Source organism: Zosterops lateralis (assembly GCF_965231275.1).
Source record: "Zosterops lateralis genome assembly, chromosome: 2".
In the NCBI taxonomy this organism is placed as follows: Eukaryota; Metazoa; Chordata; class Aves; order Passeriformes; family Zosteropidae; genus Zosterops; species Zosterops lateralis.
The window spans coordinates 73,828,197-73,842,836 of record NC_139763.1 but is presented as its reverse complement, the minus strand read 5'-3'; positions in this window follow the sequence as shown (position 1 = coordinate 73,842,836).

Below are 14,640 nucleotides of genomic sequence, written 5' to 3'. Positions count from 1 at the left end.
AGGAGAAGAGATGCTCAAGCTGAGTCAGTGAGTTACTGCTGCAGACTGCAGTGCCTCGGTGCTTTCTCTCCTTGTTCCGCTGCCAGGAGAGTGACAAGAGGCACGGTCCATCCATCAGCAAAGAGGCATTAAATGTATAAATGATGGTGTTAGAAGTAACCTTGAGATTTACTTTCTAATCCACTGCCCATCACTTGCTTTTTATAGAGTTAAGCAAAGGTTTTTGATGTGAAGTAGTCCAAATTTCAAAATGTCTTTAAAAAGTCATTTCTAGCCAGCAGTGGTTTAGCATTTGCAGCTTCAGGGTTATCACGGTGCGTGGGGACCCTGCTTGTCATGGTGCGTCTGGTGGCTGTGGTCCATCAGTCACATAACCCAACACTATTCAGTGTGGGACATTTGTGCTCCTGGTCTCCAGCACTGCAGCAAGCAGCAGAGCATGTGTTACGCGTGAGAAGTAACAACTGGGCATGCTGGTGCGATGTTAAGTAACCTCTTGCAGATACTCCAGGGAAGTCTGCAAGCACCTGTGGCAGCTGTACCTGTCTGCAGCCATGGCTGGTTTGGTTCTCCTCCTGTTGGCAGCAAACTGCCACTGGAGCTGGTGGGCTGAAATTGCTGAGTTTGGAGAAGTCTGCCATCTCACTGCCATCTCACTACCAGGCCACAGACGGCATTCCTCCTTCAGGATGTGTTTGATCAAAAATGCCTCTCCTTAAGGATCCGGTTTTGGATCAAACAAATATCCAGATAAATTGGATGTTCTTACTCCATCCGAGTGCATCTGAGCAGACTCATGGGCAGGTTAGCAGCTCATTTTCACTTTTCACTAGCTTTTGGTGTGGTGAGCGCTCACAGGCTTTACTGGGAATGGCTTGGAAGAAAAAGGGCATTGCCCTCCTAGAAAACTCTGACTGGAAGGGAAAAAGAGAAGGAGACTGGACACAAGATTGCAGTGATGCAGCTGCAGCTTCTCAATCCAGGAGAGTGGCAGACATATCCCACCCAGGGAGCAAGCAATGGGTTTTGGCTGCAGATTAAAGGAAAAGGTGTCATTTCAGAGGAATGTTTAGCAATAGATGAAAATAGCTATAAAAGAAAACAAATGGTGTCACAGAGACAAGGAATATGGTGGCTCAGAGTGATGGGGAAGCTTGTTCAGGCTATGGTTCAGTTCCAGGGGCAGATGACTGTCAGGAGAGGGCACAGCAGGGGATGGCTGGAGCAGGAGAGTCTCTGTTTCAGATTTTAGCATGTTTTGGGTTTTGTTTCTTCCAGCCTAATTGAGTTGTTATGATCATCACAGCCTTTAGATTTTCATCTGAATATCAGGAAAAAACGTGTTTTGTCCTGGTATGGAGAAATAAAAGCAATAGATGTCCCTTGTCTTGAAGTTTCCTGCACTTCTGGGGGTGTCCCTCAAGGAGAAGGGCAGCAACAGGAGTCTCTGGGGCAGAGGTCTGAGGAGCAGAGTAGAGCTACTCTGAGGGTGAGTGTTGTCCTAGTAGGGAAGCTCAGGAAACTGGATCTCCCTCTGCTGAGTGATGTACACAGAAAATGTTTTTCCAGCTTGAACAGTCTGTGTCTGAGCATTGAATGCAAGTTTCACATTAAAAAATACCTTAATTACATACCTCATCTCTGGTCTTTTTTTCTACTATTTTGCCTTTTATCAAATAGTTGGTTTAAAAGATTGGGAAAGACCTAGCTTCTGAGTTGTCTTACTTTTGGAGGTAAAAATGCCTAAAGGGAGGGACTAGACATTAGAGATCTTTACAACAGCACACAGAAATGAAGAGGGGGAGCCAATTACTAGGGAATAGGAGTTAATTCTTAGAATAAAAGTACAAAGTAATCACCAGATATTTGCTGTGTTATTTCACTGCTTATATAACTGGTTAATTAGTGCTGCCACCTGCCCAGCACTGGGCTGCTCCTGGTTTACCATAAAGCCACCATTATAATACTTTTAATCCATTTCTACTTCCTTTGAGCTGAAGAGTCTCCATAATGGCTCTAATCATAGGAAATTTGTAACATTAACATTCCCCTGAGGGTCAGGTATCAGAAATTCTTACTCTGGCACAATAATTTCCCCAAATCTTTTAGCCAGTGAGTGAAAATTCAGCTCAGCTTGAGCTGCAGTGTAACCTGTGCAAATGCAACTGACCCAGGACCTGACGTACTGCCTGATGCAGGCACAGGCAGCAATTCATGGTTTCTGCAGAGATGCTCTTTACCAGACCAATAGGGCTTTTCTAGCCCTTCAAATCTGTAGTGCACTCAAAAATACACAGAAAGGTCCTTTTGCTATAAACTCATGGTCACCTTCAAGCCTGGATGGAGACCCACGTTATTTAAGGAGATCATTCCTGCCAGAAAATTCGGGTGGATGCTGTTCTGACAGCATGTGTGTGTCTGTAAACACTTGACACAAATCCACTGAGGGAAGAAAAAGACCCCTTGCCATTTGCTCCTCATCTCTCCAAAATAAACAAGCTGGTACGTTTTGGTTTAGCAAAAACATTTAAACGAATTGCATTTGACACACATCACAGTAGTAGTTCAAAAGTGAAAACCACAATATTCCTTCCATACCACACTGAATATTTAGAAATAAAAATAAACCACCTGACCAGGCCCCACTGATGCACACAGTGAGCTCCCAAGCCCTCTCTTCTGTTACTTCCTACACTGCTTCTCCAGGAGAGCCTGTGATTTATTGACTGTTTCCCTCCCACTCCTCCATTGCCCACAGCTTCTCATGACTTCCACTCACTCAGAAGGTACATCTGTTAGACTTTTCTTCTGCTCAATTTATGGCCTTTTTATGCTGTTCCTTTGTCAGAGAGATATCAGGTGTGCTGCAAAACTCTTCTTTATACCACAGAAGTCAATATTTGCACTGAAAGCAATCTCTGCTCATTTCAATAATAATGAAATTCTTCAGCTTTTTCTTACTTTCCAAGTAAAGAGAACTGTGATGCCTGGAATCCCAGTGGGGTAAATGGCTGGCAGAAGTACAAGCTCTGCAGGAGCTGCCAGAGGAAACAGGGAAGGGGTGCAGAAGCGACTCCTGGCTCCAGTGCCACATCACTGGCTGTGTCCCCTATTCCATGCCCAGGAGCTGCAGGAGGAACCCGGGGTCTGACCCCAGCATGACACTGCTGCACAGCTCAGCACTGGAGGAGCTGCCCAAATGAATTTGTGGAGCAGACATTCCTAGAGCCACGCAAAGCCAGAAAACCTCAGGTTTCTGCTGGATGGCTTCTGCCAAAGCTCCTGCTGCAAAGTGCTGGAGCTGTGTTGGGTGGCTGAGCAGAGAGCAGGACACAATTTAATTGGTGACTGCACAAAAAACTCACACCGAAAAACAGCTCCATCCAGCACCGTGGTCTCTGCACGCTGCCCCTGCCAGGCACAGCTCTCCCTGCTAGTGCTGCTCACTGGGTTGTGCTCCTTAGAAACATTGTCATCATTTCTTCTGAAAAGATGGAGCAGCAGAAGTCTAGGACCTGCTTCTCCTTTTTCTCCCAGGTTATCCATGGCTCTGAGGCCATCTGTAATGTCAAAGTGCTTTTTTTGTAATTTCATAGCCTTGTTAGTAGGGCTTTTGAAAAAGATCCCCTTTGCTGACAACTTCTCCAGGTCCTGGCTGGGAGCTTTTTGACTTCCAAACTGAATTCCAGGCTACAGTATTTTCACAATTGCCATTTATATTTTCTCGTGGAAAATCTAAATAAACTGCTGAATTTTTCTAATTCTTTTTATCTGTTTTTTTTTCCTTGGGAAAAAAAGTGTGGAATCTGAATATTTTTCTCATTGTATTGCTCTTCAGATATTCTCTTCAATGAAGCAGTTAATTTAAAATGCATGTGCAGAAAAATCAATTCTGGTTGGCACACAATACCATTTAATTCTGGTAAGAGTGTTCATAATGTTTTCCAAGTCTGGTAAATACTGAAATTATCTCTCTATAGCACAGGGTCTAAAAGGTCTTTTCTAATGTTGCATTATTTTTCAAAATGAAGGACAGAAGAGTATAAATCCCAGCTATCTGTCTGGGGAGTCACACTATCTCAGAACAGTTTGAGGTGGAAGGAAAGTTCAGAGATCACCAATTTCAGCCCACAGTGCACTTGATTAGGCAACTGCATAAACTTTGTCCATCTGCTAAGTTTGTTGCATAAAATTTCCAGTGTATCTGATAAGTTTATTGGTGAACTTGTCGTGATTTTTGAGGAAGTTGGTTACTGAAATTTGGTATGTTTTCACAGATTTTATTAGTTTAATATGTTAAATAATTCATGGTACATTATAAAGCAATTCTCCTTAACTTTTTTTTTTTTGTTTGTTTTTACTCCAGGAGGAGTAAAAAAAATTACTCCAGGATACCAGGAGTATTTTCCAAGACATGGGTAATGGGAAATTTTGTCAATGGGCTTTTATTGCTGTTTTTCATAAATATAAATCCCAGGAATGAGGATTCAGTTGAAGAGTTAGTTCAAAGGTTATTCTTAGTGTAGAGCTTCTGGTGTGACGTATGTGAACCCAACGTGTCCTACTCTGGCATGAGCTGGGTAACCACTGTGGGGATAAGTGGCTTTACAAGGCAAAATTGTTCTCCTAGCAAAAGAAAAAGAATCCAGAGAAAGCTCTCCAGAGACCAAGGCTGAGAAGGAAAAATTACAATTGTTGGGAAACCACTCAGCTGGAAAAATAGCCATGTTCATGGAGTCCATAATTTTCATTATCTGAAGTAATCATGAGTTTATCTTTGAAGTTTTACCTTTTGAAAGCAGCTGGATCCCTTCAGAATCAGATCTGAGAGCCAGAAGTGGAACGCTGTGAAAGCACATCTCTTGTGGGTAACTGGGTTCTTCTGGGTCTTTATCAGCTCTCTCAGTTAGTCAGGTTTGGTGACTAATGGTCACTTAGTTTTTACCCAAATAATTTCTAATCTTAGGTGTCTTGCTTCTGGTGATGAGATTGGAATGGGTGGGAGGTGCCTGGAGGGCCAGAGAGGCTGTGGGTAAAAAACCCAAGATAGGTCTAAGAAAAGTTATTTTTCAGTGTGATCTTCCAACTAGGTTGTAATTATTCAACATTTTCAAGATATACCCAGAAGGAGGAGAAATTTTTACAATCTTCAGTGGATCTTTTTGTTTTCCCCATCAGGCTGCACAGAGTATGTAAATACTCAGATGCTATCATTTGTCTTGGGAAATTAAGGACATTAGAGTGGGAGGATTAGAGACATTTTTAATCACCCCTGGCTCTGTATCCAAGGATTATTTTGTGATTCATCTTCATGATGGGTGAGGAACTTCTGTGCTGTGCCTCAGAAGGTGCAAACCCTTAGGTCCATTTCCCCCTGCTGAAGGGTTAACTTTTAATCTCTCTGTTTGTGGATCTGTATTTTATATGAAGGGAGTTGATGTGGTGCACCTCTGCTCCCAGGGCTGTGCCTCCCTGCCTGCACTGCCCTGCCTCACTGGCCCCTTGTGGGAGCCTGTGGCTCAGGGACAGCGCCAGGGCACACTCACAGCCCTGTGACCACCAAGGCACTTCTGTCTGCCAAAGTCCCCAACAGGGACACAGGGAAAGGGATGATCTGAGGAGTCTTTATGGTTCATTTCTTTTCCTTTAATCTCTGCAGGCAGGCTTTTTGGTTTGTTTTTTAAATTGTTTGGGGAGTTTTGACGAAGGTCGACAGTCGTCTTAAGTCTAGCCCTGTGCTTCATGACAGGTATTTCTGCTCACCAGGTGTTTGCTCTGCCTGTGTGTGGTTTTGGGTCTACATTGTATATTTAATGGAGCTCTATGCTCAAAATATTTGCTAATCCCAGTTTCACTGGTGACTATGCAACCAAGTGGCTTCATGCATCCTCTCTCTAAGTAATCTTTGTTCTTCAAATAGAATTTGAAGCTCAAATTGACCTCATAAGCTCTTCTTTTTTACCATGTGCATTTTCAATTGATCTTTGAGTTGAGTGTGTGTGTGCTGCCTTCTTGGTTTCCAGGTTAGGATAGTCCCCTTCACAACAGAATAGCTTTCTGTCTTAGGAAATGATCTTTGGAAGGTGTCCTGAGAGCATATAAATACAATAGTGTTGGAAAGAAAAATGTGGCATTTATTTCTTTGGCCAAATATCAAGAGGTAAGCAAGGAGTTAAAAGGGTAGTACAGAAACAGTGTTATTTAAATGTATTTAGTGGGTAGTGCTGATGAGTGGTGAGGACATTATTGAAAAGCTTTTGTTACAGGGAAGGATAAAAATAGAATTTTTATCTCTCACAGGCAATTACTTTTAAAAATCACAGCTTGTTCCCTGCCTCAGAAGCTTGGTAGGATGCTGGAGCTCTTGTCTGGGAACAGAAAGGACCAATGTGAGAAAACTCGACTCCTGCTTTGTGCCAGGTTTCTCCATGTGAAAATTCCCTCTCCCTACCACACCTTGCTCTTACCTCTGCAAGACCAAGACAAGGGCAGCTTGAGGGGTTCAAAGGGCCCATACACACACAGCAGCCCCCCCAGCAGCCCAAAGCAGGGGTCACACGATGAGTGTTGGCTGCTCCTGCCAGAGGGTGGGATGCAGGGCTTCTGCCAAAGGCACCTCTGGCTTCAGGCAGCCTCTGGGATGGTCAGTGCACAAACCCCCTCCCGTATCACCCCACTACACCGAGGTCATGTCTAGCAGGTTTGTGACTGCCGTCAGTGCACTTCAGACAGTAAAATAGAGGTAGCAATGGCTGGAGCTGGTCCTTCTAAATCCCACCTGAAATGGGATTTAACCTAAATTCCACCTAAAGGCACCTAAATCCTAGAGAACCACTTAGGCTCCTGCCTAGACCTGTGTGGCAGGACACCTGTGCCAGGTCTCTGTCATGGGGTAACCCCAGCCAGCAGCCAAGCTCCACACAGCACTCACTCACTGCCGCAACAGCAGGATCAGGGACAGAATCACAAGGGTAAGAGATGGAGAAACTCATCGATTGAGGTAAACACAGTTTAACAGGGAAAGCCAAAGCCATGCACATAAGCAAAGCAAAACAAGGAATTCACTGCATTCACTGCTCCCCATGGGCAGGTGTTCAGCCATCCCCAGGAGCACAAGGTCCCATCACATGCAGTGGTTACTTGGGAAGACAAAAGCCATCACTGCAAATGTCTTCCTCTTCCTTCTTCCCCCCACTTTATACACTGAGCATGATATCAGATGGTCTGCAATGTCCCTTTGGTCAGTTGGGGTCACCTGTCCTGGCTGTGTCCCCTCCCAACCTCTGATGCACCCCCAGCCCCCTCCCCAGTGTGGCAGCACAAAGGCCTCAGCTCTGTGTGAGCCCTGCTCAGCAATAACAAAAACATCTCTACATTATCAGCACTCTGCTCAGCACAAATCCAAAACACAGCCCCACAGCAGCCACTGTGAAAACAACTAATTCTACCCCACATCCTGCCCTCTGCCAGGGGTCTGTGTCCAAGTTCAGCCTAAGCTGGCTGGTGCAGTGCTGTGGGATTGCTGACAGCTCTGTTCCTCACTCAGCCATCTCACATCCTTCTCCCAGCAGAATGCTTGGGCTACAAAGCCCTAAGGATCTCTCAGCAAACAACAAAATAGAGGGAAATCAAATGGAATCAAATGGAAGCTCTAATTCCATTTGAGACATTAATTTTCTGACTTATTTTCTTGGCATTTCTAAAAGTATGTCATTCATTGAAGCGAGATCTGACATGGAATTTAATTTCGTCTTTTTCACCTAAAATGTCAGAGAAAAATGTGGACTTTCATGAATAAAGAGAACAAGGTTTTGGCACTATTTAAACAGCAAAAACAATTTAAAAATCAATATGTATTTATGAAATATTCCAATATAACTTCAACCCTTGTCTTTCAACAGAAAAATATTTTGACCAAGAATGTCCACCCAGGCTTTTGTGTGATCTACATCATCACCTGCCAAGAGCACAATGTAACAGATGAAGGCAAGCTCTGTAACCACCCTGCACAAGCCTCCTATCTCCCTTGTTGTTTGCAAGGAGCTGCTCTCTAGTCACTACAGCAAGCAGTAATAATAATCGCCAAGAATTTGCATTTCTGCTCATCCTAAACCTTGGTATTTCAAAGCAGACACTTCAGAGAACTAATTAGCACAGAGGTTCATTAAATCCAAAAATATGCTCTCACTAGATAGATGGAGCATCCAGACCCTTAACCCATTCCCCAAAGGCAAACGCCTCCCTGCCTCCTTAGGCTTTTAGCAGCCTGAATCCCTTACAGCTGTAGGAGGATGGGGAATGCTGGGCAGCCTGGGGGGCAGCCCCAGGCAGGACCCACCCCCGGCACAGCCCCGCACCAGAGCCCGCTCATCCATCACCCAAACCCACCCGCCTGTGCTCCAGAACAGCCACAGCGCTGCCAAAAATGTGGTGGAGAGCAGAGCTCAGCCTGCAGCCAGCGTGTGTCTGCAGAGAGGAAACCGAAGGGAAATTACAGCAGCTCTCCGCTCACATTCTCCTCTTATTCTTTCTCAGAACCTAAAGAAATGGCTGTGGCCATTGTGTGGAAGTTAATTAATGATAGTAAATAATATTCCTTTGTGCTAGGAGTGAATGGCGCCCTTTATTGGGGGCTCTCAGCGTGCCTAATGCTCTGTATTTAATCCAGCTTCCCGGCTAAAGCCAGCTGAATTATTCATTGCAAATAAATTATCTGAAGAACACAGTCCTGGTTTTCGCTGCCTGTGAGCCCAGCCCGCTTTCTTTTATGCCCTTTTGCAGAGCCAGCGGTGTCTTTGCGGCAACTGGGGCTCCTTGTGCCGCTGGTGGGTTCGGGAGCGCCTGTGGCACAGCCCGGGTCCTGCTCCTGCTCCTGCCCCTGCCCCTGCACTGCCCCTGCACTGCCCCTGCCCCTGCTCCTGCCCCTGCTCCTGCTCCTGCCCCTGCTCCTGCCCCTGCCCCTGCCCCTGCTCCTGCTCCTGCCCCTGCCCCTGCTCCTGCCCCTGCTCCTGCTCCTGCCCCTGCACTGCCCCTGCCTCTGCTCCTACCCCTGCTCCTGCTCCTGCTCCTGCCCCTGCCCCTGCCCCTGCACTGCCCCTGCCCCTGCCCCTGCCCTGCCCTGCCCTGCCCTGCCCTGCCCCTGCCCCTGCCCCTGCACTGCCCCTGCCCTGCCCCTGCCCCTGCCCCTGCACTGCCCCTGCCCCTGCCCCTGCACTGCCCCTGCACTGCCCCTGCCCTGCCCCTGCCCCTGCCCCTGCACTGCCCCTGCCCCTGCCCCTGCCCCTGCTCCTGCTCCTGCCCCTGCCCCTGCTCCTGCACTGCTCCTGCACTGCTCGTGCTCCTGCCCCTGCTCCTGCTCCTGCCCCTGCCCCTGCTCCTGCTCCTGCCCCTGCTCCTGCTCCTGCTCCTGCTCCTGCTCCTGCCCCTGCTCCTGCTCCTGCTCCTGCCCCTGCTCCTGCCCCTGCCCCTGCTCCTGCCCCTGCCCCTGCCCCTGCCCCTGCTCCTGCTCCTGCTCCTGCCCCTGCTCCTGCTCCTGCTCCTGCACCTGCCCCTGCCCCTGCTCCTGCACTGCTCCTGCCCCTGCCCCTGCTCCTGCTCCTGCTCCTGCACTGCTCCTGCTCCTGCCCCTGCTCCTGCCCCTGCTCCTGCTCCTGCCCCTGCCCTGCCCCTGCTCCTGCCCCTGCTCCTGCCCCTGCCCCTGCACTGCCCCTGCCCCGAGCTGCCTCCGAAGAACCAAGGGAGCAATAAGCAATGCTGAGCATGTTCCCCCTCTGCTCACACTGATGAATACACGCACATGCATATGTATATGGAGCTTTTCATATGCATTTTCTGGCGCTGAGACTCCAATTAAGACCAATTTCGTATGGTAAATGGGCAAAGAAGGGATTCAGACGACATCCTTCTGGACTGGTTTTTGGTATAACGCTCAATGTTACATACAGAATGCATTCTGAATACTCCTTTGTATTCAGGGAAATAAAACCTCTCCTCTTCACTCTCAATCAGTAAAAAGCTCTGATTGCTCAAAGAGTGTGGACTCCATTGCTCCAGGAAAGCAACAGGCCCTTTGTGACCTGACTGCTTGAGATCCTGCAATGCCCTGCAGCACACAGGTTCACACTGTGCACTTCTGGATCCCAGGGCCCTTTGGATGCCCTAGGCCTGGGGAGGAGGGAAGGTTTGAAAATTTGGTTGTGGTTTTAGCCAACTCTTCATCAGCATTTTGTTGCAGGGGGCAGGCTTGAAACAAAGCCCCAGAAGACCTTTCTCATGCAGGCAGAACTCAGCCTTGAACTCACTGCTACCAGCAAGTCCGAGATGCCAAAATCTGATATGGACTCAAAAAGCTTTTTGCAGCATTCCCCTGCATGGAAACATGCAGGCATCACCCGTGCAAGGAGGCAAAGGCCAGCACCACAGCTGCTCCTCCTCTCCTATGTCCCCACTGCCTGCCCACAAGGAGGGAGAAGGGGCAGAGCCAGCGCTGGCTCCAGCCCCAGTGTTGCAGGGAGGATCTTCCCACATGGATATCCCATGGCGAAGCAGATGCATGGGGCAGCCCTGTCCTCTTCCCACCTCCAGAAGGAGTTGCTGCTCGGGGCGATTTTATCAAGAGCATTGATTACTTTAGTATTCAATGTGTGTCTGTGTGTTTTGGAGCAATGAACCACCCAGATCTGGTGATCACTGGGGAGCCTCTCCAGCATTGTTCCCTATGGTAGATGTTAGGAGCTGGGCTGGACATGGATGTTTCCCAATCAATAGCTGAAACCCTGTGAAAAAGTCACTAAACCTCTCAGTTAAGTAGCATGGTAAATAAATATAATTTCCAAGCTTTTAACATGAAAGCATCTGCTTGTGGTTTTTTGTTGTTTTGTCTATTTCTTTTAAAAAATAAACTCACATTTGTAGGAACTGTTTGAATCTTTTCTTTAAAAAGATCATTCTATGCAATTTTTTTTCCCTTTGGAAACAGCTAAGCTGCCAAAACCAGAGAAATCATAGGTGCATGTTTTTGTCAGTTCCTTGTAATCAATAACACCCACCTAAAAAAAGCTGAAATCAGCAAGGGAACAGGCTGATCCATAATTGTTGGGCTGACATTTTATAATCACAGAGGAAAATAAATGACAGAAATCCACCCTCCTGCCTCTAACCTGATGGGTTATTTTGGGTTTGTTGGATGGTCTCTCCATGGACAGAGTGAGGAAAGCACTCAGACACCTGGGCTGGGCTCAGTGGGGATGTGATGCTCAAGGGATGACAAGAGCAAGGATTCTCCATGCCAGGAACAGGCTTCCCAAATGTGCTCCATTCCTGAATTCCCTTTTCGGTTGATCCATGTAGGATGTTTCCATTTTGTCTTCCAAATGTATGGAAATCCATGGTAGAATAGCTGTCCTCCTCCCCAAGGACTCACCTGCTGGAGCTGTACCCTGAGCTGCTGGGTCTGATGCATTCCATGTTGGGGAGTTCAGTTGTTCCAGTGTCACTTGGACAGGAGATCAGAGGACAAGAGATTGGCAGAAACAAAGGAGCAGTGGGCTTGTAACAACAGAATCATGGTGAGTTCTTCCAGTGGAGGTGACAAGGATGTTACTGGAGCCAGTTTGTCACTGGACATACAAGAAGCATCAGGATCTGGTGGTGCACAGGGCTGTTAACTGATGACTGCAGGTGTGATGGACTCTCTCTCCTGTGAGCTAAATGATCCACATGTCAAGAGACAGGTTTTCTCTTCAAGGATGGATCTAGTCTCTCACACAGGTTGACAATTCCCAGAGTCCTCCTTTCTACTATTTTTAAAGATGGGTACAATATTTTCCTTTTTCCAGTTACCTGGGACTTCACCTGTCTGCTGTGACTTTTTGAATATCATGGAAAGTGGCTTGGCAACTACATCAGCCAATTCCCTTGGGGATGCACCTCATAAGGTTCCATAGATTTATGTACATTCAGTTCCTCAGGTGGTCATGAACCTGATCTTCTCCTACAGTTGGAATCTCTTTGCTGCCTCAGCCCCCATCTTGTAGTCCACCCATGTGAGAAGTGTGGGAAGAGAGTTTCCCATTGAAGAATGGAGCAAAAAAGTTGTTGAGTACCTCAGCCTTCTCCTTGTCCATCGTTGCCAGTTTACCATTCTGGGGTAGAGTAGATAATTCCCTCTTATGTCCTGCATGGACTGTACACCTAAAGTGCATTCAGGAGACAGGCCTGGCCATGCAAGCCCAATACACCTTTCTTTGTTTTTTGTCAGAAAACAATTTAGAAGGTGTTTCTGAACCACTTCTCTCGGAAACAAGCAGCAAAATGTTTCCTGGGATGCTTCAAGGACAGAGAAGCAGATCAATGTTTGTTCTGGACCTGAATGCAGATTCCAAGTGTTCCTGGCCACTTCTGTCCCTGTCCTGCTCTGGAGGACTATCCTTTCCCTGTGGTAGAAGGTATTTCACAGCAAAGAGGTGACACAGATCTGAAGAGCAGAGAGGTGTTGCACCCTGCTTTTGGAAGTTGGCAGCCAATCCCACCTTCTATTCATTGCAACAAACCCAAATAAAATAAACTTGTTATAAAATAAATAGGTTTCAGGGCCTGCTTCTGCATCAGCCACAGAAGAAAATCAGATTTGAGAGCACTCATCTTTTTATGAGATCAGAGTCTAAGCATTCCTAACAGAAAGGGAAGTATGGGGACTTCATTAAGGCCATAAATACCTTGGAGTGATGAGCCTAGACTAACAACCCATTTTACAGTGGGACCTGTTCTGCACCCACATCGTGTGGTCTCCTCACCCTGAGGCAGGGCTGAGATTTTGTTCACTGAGACCTGTTTTCAGAATTATGTCTTTTATGACTTTCTTGTATGTAAGAAAAGTGAAGAATTTAAGCAGTAAAAATTCTTGGCAAAGTCAGAGTCTCCAGTTTCTGTGTAGTAAACCAATTACCATGTTGTTGAATTTACACACTTCAGACAAGTTGACTGTAAATTAATATCCCAAGGTAAAAAATGGAAAACATTCAGACTTTGGCTTTGCCAAAAATTTTATTAGACAAATCCTTCTTTCTTTCTTTTTTTTTTTAATTATATCTAGACAGGATGCATAAGTATTCAATACTTTTTATTATTTCTTACACAATAAAAGAAATTTTGGAAGTCTCTACTTCTTCAAATAATAGATAGACCTCTGTAATATAAATGAAAATTTTAAATGGAAGCTTCATAGGAATATTTTTTTTCGATAAAGCAGGAACATCTGGTATGGTTTCTAAATTATTTAGAGAATAGGCACAGCTCCAGCCCAGTAAGGAATTTAAGCGCACAAGCAATCTTATTGGACTTCTCTGGGACTATTTACACATAGAAGCTAAGCCCAAGCCCAGGAATTCTGCTGAAGGTGACCTTCCAGACTCCTCATCTATCTCTGGATGAAAAGCATGACATCATTTAGATGCTGCACATTTCTGCAAGTATTTGGATATTCAGCAGAGGGATAGCAATGCCATGGAAGTATTCAGATGGGCCTGAGCAATGAAGAGCATCTTTCAATGACAACCATCTGTGGAGACCAAGTCCTGCTAGGAAAGATGATTTTGGGCCCTGAACTTCCCTGTTTGCCTGGTCACCTCAGGTTCCTCAAGTCACAGACACCTGTGGATTTGGTGTCAGATGTCGCTTTCCTGAGCAGTTGTGCCAATAAAACAATTAAGGTCAGCCCTGCCTCCTTCCTGCCACCCCCACCCAACCAGGCCCCCAGCTCTGCTAAGGGAACTTCCAATGGTGTTGGAAGTAAAAACCATTTCTTCAGGGGAAACATTTAAGTCGAAGCATTGACAAACCTCCTCGAGGTCAGGCTGCACATGAGCTGCTCCCTGTAGCAAATGGCAACTGACCCCTGGGTGGCTTTGACTGGATCTGGGGAGATCATCCCTCTCCTGCACTAAGTCCTTTCAAAGCATTTTGCACTACATCTGTGCAAGCTGTCCATGGGCCACTTGACATTTTAAACCCTCCTTCTTGTTCAAAACTGCTCTCTCTGTTGTGAGGCAGCCACTTGCACACACTGCTGGCACATATGTGACAGGTACTGCTCCTTCCAGCTCATCAGGATTGACATCCACCAGGAAATATGCACACATACATGGAAAATGGGTCTCTCCAGTATCTGGCATTGGCTACTCAGTTCCCCCAGGTGCTGGCACTGGCACCCTCCAGTCTCTGAGGTTCACAGACTCATTCCAGCTGCTGGCACTTGGCTCAGTTGCAGCTGCCCATTCGTCTGGCTTGAAGGCTGATGTTGGTCTCAGAGCAGAGGGTGTGCTCACATAGAAAGTCAACTGAGAGAATGAAACAGCAATTATTAGTAGTAATATATAATTAGTTGCACCATTGCCTCTGAACATTTAGTAAGACTGGGGGAGGCTGTGGTGGTGAGGTACAGGGCTTGCTCAGAGTGCTGTGTTCTGACCAGCCACACTAGCCCCTTTAATCCCCTTTTCCCTCTATTATTTCATGCTGCTTCCACCCCTGCCCATCTAATCCCTCCTTGTCCCTGCCTTTGATCCTTAACCTAAACATCCCATAATGAGCCTGGCACAGTGCTATAGCCCACTTGGAACACCTCCTAAGATGTTGTCCATT